This window comes from Eutrigla gurnardus (genome assembly GCF_963514095.1).
Source record: "Eutrigla gurnardus genome assembly, chromosome: 1".
NCBI classification, from domain to species: domain Eukaryota; kingdom Metazoa; phylum Chordata; class Actinopteri; order Perciformes; family Triglidae; genus Eutrigla; species Eutrigla gurnardus.
This window is the reverse complement of record NC_139915.1, coordinates 523,045-531,882: the sequence shown is the minus strand read 5'-3', so window position 1 is coordinate 531,882 and position 8,838 is coordinate 523,045.

The window sequence follows — 8,838 nt, the reverse complement described above, 5'->3', positions numbered from 1 at the left end:
ATCCTACCTTTAAGACGTGGATCAGCCGCTCTTTTCACCGTCGATGCAGGAAGAAAACATTCAATGTTGGAGTCCTTGAAGGATGGCTGTTAGATATATATGCTGTATATACATTCTCATTGTTTGGACAGGTCAAATTATACAGAGGGCCACTAATATTTTCTTTTCTCGGGTGTGAGAGACAGGAGGTCACCCATTTAAGAGCAGTCACTTCCTCACACCTGCTTTTGTCTGCCTCCACAGCACTTCTGCATATTAATTTTGCTCTTTCCAGCTTGAAATTAGATTTCACTTTTTTATATGGGGTTAACCGTTGATGATCATTCATACCTGCAGTCTGTTCAGCTTCCTTCTTACTAACACGGTGGCACTTAAACATCAGGAATGACCCGGGGTCAGATGCATGAAAGAGTGTGTGTAAAGACAGAAATATGCAAATGCATTCTTTTCACTCAGATTTAGAAAGCTGCAAGGACGCTTGATTGTGAAAGTGCTTCACAATCGAGTATGCACCATTATTAACAGGATGATGATGATGATGGCTGGAATGTTAATTAAAAGCCTGTGATTGACATTTTTACACCGTGTAGACTGCATAAATAATAACAACCGTAATTGATCTAATTAGGCTTATGAATGCTATATTACGAGGATTAACCGATCTATATGAGCATCATCTCAACGCTGCCATCCTGCACACCCAGCACGACTCTCAACTGCCACCGCTCACTTCAACATCGCAGCACTTTCATTTACTTGTCCTTTACATTTCACCCGCCGTCTCTGTGCTGATATTAAAGGAGGTGTTCTTGAGGAGGTCAAGTATTTAGAAGAGGCACTTTGTTTTGTTAAAGTTTTAAATGCCTCCTCGATCCAGAGGAGCGAGGACGTAGGAGGGCTTGAAAAGCAGAACTTTTCACGATCATTTGGAATGGAAACAAATTAACTGCTGAAAAGGCGAGGCGTGTGGAGCATCTTGAACCACATTGTCCCACTGATATCCCTCAATTCAGTGATTTAACATGAATGGAAGGTTGGCAATGTATAATGGAGGTCTGGCCCTTGCTATTTGTCCACAGGCATGTATTTAGTAACACATGCACACTTCCGTCACCTTTGGTACTTTGAAGGCAATTCAAAAAGAAATCTGTTTAATCACCCTTAAAACCAGGCTGACGTTTCCATAATACAGCTTCTCCAAGCAACCATCTGAAATTCACCTCTATAGCTTATCCTCGACATCCATGCAGCCACTTTTAAGACGTGTCTAACTCGTGATGTCGACCTGCTTTGCTGCCGTTTGTGTAAAAGGTCAGGATTATCCTTATTTGTCATCGTGAGCTACAATTAGAAAGGGAGACACCATGAACAGGACTTCCCATTTGCACGGACAAAGGCATGGAGAGGACCTGATTGAGGTGGAACCTGTAACCAACCATAGCTCAACTTGGGCCAGGAGGTGTTAAGGAGGTCTGGAGGCCCTGGATGTGTGAGGTGTGTAACCGGAGGCAAGTGTTGAGCGCTGAGATGATGTGTTTTTACAGCGCAGTCTTGCTGTGCGTTGGGATGGCAATAAACCACGGCCTTCAAAGCACAGCCAAGCGCCACTTACTGCTGAGTGCTTCTGTGGTGGTTGGACGAGATTACTCTCAAAACAAAGTGCAGACAGGTTGATTAATAGAAGGGTCTGCAGAGGTGCGTGCCGCAGTATATTTTCACATCCAGCGATCACTCGTTCATTTCATTCGCATTGGACTTTTATGGGATGATCCTGTCACTGTGCGAGTTTGTCACTTCATAAAAATGGTCCCCCTCTTTGAGTGTTTTTTTAGTGAAAACGTATCAGAGCTGTTACAGATGTGTTGTTTTAATGTCCAGAGAGCACATTGTGACTTAAAAGGGCAACGCAGTTCACAGACCATATTAGGCCACGGCAGAATGTGAGCTGCCTCTAAAATCTGCACCATATACGCCAAATAAACTGATATGAATGCCAATGAGATTCATAAATAATGCTCTCCGATGATGACTGAGTGACGCTGCACTCCCGCTGTCTGTCATTGATGATTACTCTGCTATAGTAACTCCCGTGCTGACCCAGTCCTTTCTGTGCTGTCAGGTTGCTCAGCCCAGCTCGAGGATGATGAACGTGACCTGAAGATGGATCTGGGATCTCCACGGGATCGGGAGCTGCTCCTGGATCTCGTGACTGCGGGAGGAGAGGAGCCTCGGCCTGCTGGACGTGGTGAACGACAGAGCTGAAGATTGTGGGAGCGAATGATGGAAAAGGAGACGGCAGCAACAGGGTGGGACCTTCGATCTGGATGAGATGGCCTAGTCTGCTGCAGTAATGATGAGTAGGCTTTGGATGATTGCGGTGGTGAAAGGGTGGGGGGGTCACCCCCACATCACTTTGGATCACAGGGTTCTAATTAACTTCAGCACCGCATCAGACTGCAATCAGCAGAACTACAGAGGAAATTAGTTTTTTTTTTCCATGGCATTCGAAAGTGTGGCGTGAAAATGCATATTAGCCTTGTGTTTTTAATTAACACTTTGTGCTTAGGAAGCATGTTAACAGTATCTCTTAATGAGCTTTGTGGAAAACGAGCCACACAGAGGACAAAGGGCAACTTCCCCATGTGTTTGCTGATGTGCTGTTCTTTATTCTAATACCATGAGATTAGTAATCATTGTTTAACCCCTCATTCAATATTGCCTCCATCCCAACTGTAGAATCGGACGCTAGCTTTGATAGAACGAGGCCTTTATTTGTTAGTGTTGTGGAATGGAGATCTGTCTAGATCTGTACTTTACTGTCTGCGTTTGTTGTTGTTGCCTAGACAACATGATCCTCACTAATGTTCTATGGTCTTGAGTCCATTTGTTAAAGTCCCAGTCGGCAAGTCCGGCTGATCAAGGGCACTCTGTCTGATTCTCAGGCTCCTCCCCCACGACCGAGCTCCTCCCCCACGACCACCGAGCTCCTCCCCTACGACCACCAAGCTCCTCCCCCTCGATGTTGACTCTGGTTTTATCACGGGCACCGTCGCCATCTTTCTTTTTGTCCTTCTTTTCCACCGGTGTTTTCTTCTCCTTGGTTGTTTTGGACCTCCTCGTTTGGGTTTTTAACCAGGAATTGGAAGCTTGTTGCTACTTCCCTCCACCTCCCCCCTGTGATAGTGGTACGACCCGAGGGGGCGCTGACGATCTTTGCCAAACAAACAACAGGCTCTACGTGCACGTAGAGGCACGCTTTTTCTTCTAAAACCGGATGATTTCTGTTGGTCTATCGGAGCGTAGTGTCGGCTTCAGTGAATATGATCAAAAACATGTTGCCGACTGGGACTTTAACTGTTATATTCTATACACACATGCAGACCAACCACCTTTGTAACATAGCTATTTACAATAAATATTGGAATATTAACACAAAGTAAACACTGAAGCTGTGCAGGTCCCTACGTATAAAACCCTCTTCTCCCAGGTCCCTTTACTTGGTTTTTCATATCTGTCTTCATTGATTTCTCCTTCTAGGACCCTCGGCTTCACCTGTTCTTATTACAATACCTGGTTAAGGCATCTATACATCTTCCATATCCCGTGTCTCAGCGATGTGTATGCTCAATGTAGCACAAGGGATGTGTTGTCCTGCTGCTGTTTAGATTCACGAAAACAAGTCTTTTTCAACCGAGTATAGAACCATTTACGCTCGAAACAATCATCCTCTGGCATCTCCCGAACTGAACTGTCAGTCTTTTCATTGATATAGAATAACTGTTCAATAGAAGAATTCATTGTCACCATGCTTCCTGTAGGATTTAGACAACCTTGTTTCTCTCCCAGCACTTGGAACCAATTTCTTCTCCGTCTAATGACTTGCTGAAATTTTTGGAGATCCTGTCAATGGCTGCCAACTCCTCGCTGGTTTATTTATTCCCTCTTGCATCTGACTGGTCAGTTATTTGTTTTCCACAGTGTCCTTGTGTGTTATAAATGGGACAGGCCTGTCACTTCACCGCTGAGAGGATGTTTTGAGTTCCTTAAGAGATTTTTATTTATTTAATTTTGGTTGGAGCAGAACACTGAATAATGCATCTCAACCTGCTACATGTACTGTTTTTATCATTAGCATGCAGTCTGAGTTATCTGTAGAATACTTATGAGTACCGGCGAAATGTTTGTGATGTTATTTATTTATGTTTCTCCTTTCAATTATTCATTTGTTTATTTATTCATGGAAGAACTAACTGAAATTGGAAAATTCATTTTTGCTGAAGGGCACTTGGCCCCACTCTATCCTCTCCCTATACAAAGGGAAAGGAGGGGGTGGCACATCAGGCTTGTTAGTAATTGCTTTATGTGGTGTTTCCTTAGACTCACCACGGGACGTCATTTTAATCCAAACAGATGGGTCAGCAGACAGAAAAAGACACTCAGCAAGAGAGACAAGTGAGTGGAAGCTGAGAGGTGGAAGGAGCATCAGAGAGAAAGTATGGATGAGACTCATTCTGTGTACTTTCTTCCAAAACTTACAGCTTGTTCAAAGGGCTGAGCTCAGGTAACAGGCAGGGGTTGGTGAGGAAATCTGATTTTCCGAACGCCCAGACAGGACTCCACAGGTTGGACTGGAGAGGTTCAGATGGAGAATGGGCGTAATAAGCTGCCTTCACGCTCTCCTGGCCTCCGTCTCATTGTGTGCTCACTGTGTTTTCTTTAATTATATAGAGTGGGATTTTTGTTCCATTTCACACTTGCACAAACATGCAGCAATTATTCCTGATAAGTGATAACGATTCACTGAACTTTAAATCTGTGTTTGTGTTTATGGGCAAGCATGCATGCGTTTGTGTCTCTGCAGCGACGACTTTAGCCTCGTGTCGCAAACACGGACGCAGAATTCCAATTAGCGTTAAACGTAAAATAAAAAGGGAATCGTGTGTGTGCATCCTTAATGATCATCCATCACTCCATTCATTTTGACATTGTTATGTCGTTTGAAGCTTCGGAGTGTGTCTCTGTGTTTGCAAGCCATGCAGACGGAGGTAAAGAAGAGAGAGAACAGTTAAGATCTCACACCTGAACTCGTGTCAGGTCACCACTACTTATGCTAAAACAGCTGGCTTCCTTAGTTCCCGGGTTCTCAGTGAGACAAGTCTCCTTAAGAAATTGTAAACCATGTTATTAATGCTTTGAAAAGGATATTTGCTAATATCAAAACTGACTGTATCTCTTATTTCATGACCGATTCTAGTACAAGAAAAGTGTGCAGGGTGCCAAATGAGAAGAGGTACCTAATCTCATGGTTTTTAGTTTCAGGTAGGTTCACAAATCCCATATCACCAGATAGAATAGGTCTTAATGGTGTGAGGATTTCAGTGTTAGCTGCATAGAGACATCTAGAGGTGACGTGCGTTCATGCTGCTGACTTTTCTACAGTTTGAACAAACAAAGAGTTACAATTCAAAATGCACGCGAGGCCGTTTCAGTCCTTAATTAACTGAATAAAATGGGAAAGACTGTAGGTTGTAGGTGGGCAGGCTTCAGCAGAAGACCTTGTTTAAAATGGATTTTCCGCATTCTTTCTATGTACATGGACCTTGCATTAAAATGCCCTCTGGAGTTTTCTTGTAAACAAAGTTGTGCTTACATTCCGTGTTCCTCACCCTCGCCCATTATGTGTGTCCTTGAGGCGTAGCAGACATGTTGAATGGCATTTCCTTCCTCAAAACATTCGCAGTGGATTTTTGAAATATTTAAAATCCTGTATTGTTTCCATTCATAGTTGAGTTGACTTTGTGAACCCGTTAGCAAACAATTCCCTGTTTACTGTTATAGTACAGCTATTCATGCAGGGTTGTGTTTCTCGCTACCTAATGAAAATAATTCCAAAATGCACTCTCTTGGTCTCTAACTCCTGAGTGAAATCTCTGTCTCTTTAGCTGCTAAATGCTCCACTGGATTCCCCGTCTAGTGGATAGCTTTGTCTGTCTGCAGTTAGGAGTAAATCTGTGGACTGTAAAATGAAAACAATGAGTTAAAAGGTGCTGAAGTGTCCTGTCGAGCTGTGAGGAACTCCAGCCAGGAGATCGTGGTTCTCAACCTACCGTGACTTGTTAAAAACTGAGCTATGATGTTTCATGCTACTGTCAGCTGGAAGGACCAACATAAACAGCTGCTTCCCCTCAACCAACACGGCCTGCAACACATTCTCACCCCCAACTAAAGCTTCAAACTATGATGCTTTCTCTACCTCAGAGCGTCACTTTTGGACGCGTCAGCGATGGCGTGTCATGGAGGATTGAATTACACTGAAGTCCAAGTGACGGCCGGGCCGATCTCACATCTCCACAAACGAGTACAGGGAATGACCAAACAGGCGTTATGTTGATAAACTCACCACATATACTTACTTCCTCGCTTGGAAACATATTCAACTTAATTAAGTGACGAGTAAAGTCCCAACATGTGTTTGATCATATTCACTGAAGCCGACACTACGCTCCGATAGAACAACATAAATCATCTGGTTTTAGAAAAGAAGCGTGCCTCTACGTGCACGTAGAGCCTGTTGTTTGTTTGCAAAGATCGACAGTGCCCGGATCATCCTGTCCAATCAGCACGCAGGGCTGTGTTCGTGCACACACAGAGCCCCTCCCCCCTCGGGTTGTTCCACTATCACAGGGGGGAGGCGGAGGGAAGTAGCAACAAGCTTCCAATTCCTGGTTAAAAACCCAAACGAGGAGGTCCAAAACAACCAAGGAGAAGAAAACACCGGTGGAAAAGAAGGACAAAAAGAAAGATGGCGACGGTGCCCGTGATAAAACCAGAGTCAACATCGGACCCGCGTTTCAAAGGTGGCGTGATCTAAGGGAGTTCAAAGGGCACGGAGTCGAGGGGGAGGAGCTTGGTGGTCGTGGGGGAGGAGCCTGAGAGTGCCCTCCATCCTCCAGACTTGACGACTGGGACTTAACAGTTTTTGTCCTTTAGCTTCCCGTTTTATTTTGTTATTTACCTCTCCTCTTGTTTCAGACGTTCCACTTCCTGCCCTTTGTGTTTGCCACCAATTTCCGCTGTCTGCCTTGCCCCTGATTAGATCCACCTGTGTGCCATTAGCCTCTGCTCCTTGTGGAATTAAATCCAGTGTAATCTGTCTCCTGTTGCCAGTTGGTCTTAGTTCAACATATTCCTCGTATCTGTTCCCAGGGTTTTCAGGCCTTTGCCTGCGTTTTGCCCAACTGACCGATCTCCTGTAACCCGATCCCGAAGCTCCAAGTAAAGTCTTTTACTTAAACCTCTACTGTGTTTTGAGTCCTGTTTGCACCCAACATACAGCAATGCATTGTGGGGCAGTTGAGTCTGTGCTGTCAACTCAAGTTTCATACAATTTTTTACGTCATATTTAGTATTAAGAGTATGTTTGTATGCCGTTTTTGGAAACTACCTTAGTAGTAGTTACCTTAGGGTTAGTAAAAGGTAGGTTGACTAAATGAAATGTGTTCAGGGTTATATTTCCATTTTATTTTATTTATAGCTTTTACTTTGGTAGGGTTTTCTCCAACATGACATATATATATATATATATATATATATATATATATATATATATATATATATAAAAGTAACCAGCTTTGGATATCACCATATTTTTTTTATTTAATCTAACCATGTGGTAGTGTCTACCTGGCCCTCTAGATGGCACTCTGTTTGGTTGAGAATAGCTGATCTATGCATTTTCACATTATGTTGTCATATAGTAGTGTAACGATGAATCAATGAATCGATTGTCAGTCCTATCGATTCAACTAAATCCATCTGCTAAAATAAATAAATACAATGAATCGTTTTGGCTTCACCAATAATCAATATAAATGTGTTAAATCTTATGACTCGAGATTCTTAATTATGATTAATGACTTTTAAGACACTCTCCCCTGCCAGCATGTAGCCTATTAAAAAATGTTCAAAATAACTGAGTATTACATTTTTATATTCAGCATAAAATATTATGCAGGACTACTTTTTTATAGAATAAGTAATTCTGTGGTCTGTTTATTTTTCACCTTTCAGAAGAAGACAGATAGTCTCACTCACTTTATTGCATGTTTATTCCATGGATATAGGACTTTGAAGTTAAAAGTTACTGAATCGAATGGAATCGTTCCAAAAAAAAATTGTCCTTGAATCGAATCGCTAACTTCCTAATTGTTAATCGTTAATCGAATCGCTGTGAAGCCAAAGATTCACACCCCTATTGTCATATGATCTATTGTTACAGATTGAAATGAATCACTCCGAAAGACTTAAACATGAGAAAGTCTTCCGTCTTGACCAGGACAACGTTTCCGTCCTCGTCTAATGGATTCTTCTTCAGGTCGGCGTGTCCAGCTCTCTTCTTCAGGGTGTCAACAAACAGCCCACAGCCATGGAACGACTATTTGTATCATTTAATTAGAGCATGCTTCTCTTGGCACAGTTCATTTATTGTAATCTTGTTTATGCAACGTGATTGTTTCACAATATGTTTTTTAATTAGCTGAGATTGATTAAATTCCATTGATTCTGTGTCCTTATTAAAATAAACCCCTGCCGCTCTCCTTCCTTATTTTTCATAATTAACGCTACCGTGTGCTGCTTTGGGGGAAGCTCCATTGACAGTGTTACACATTTTTGTAATCAAAGCACTGGTGAGAATAATTTACTGTGGTAGCACATTGACAGGTATTTTTGTTGTGGAGGTGTTGTCGGATTCAGATCTGCTGACTCAAAGCAGCAGAAGATTAGAAATGAAGCTGAGCTCACATGTTTTGTTCCGTCCCAGCATTTAGATGGAGCCCG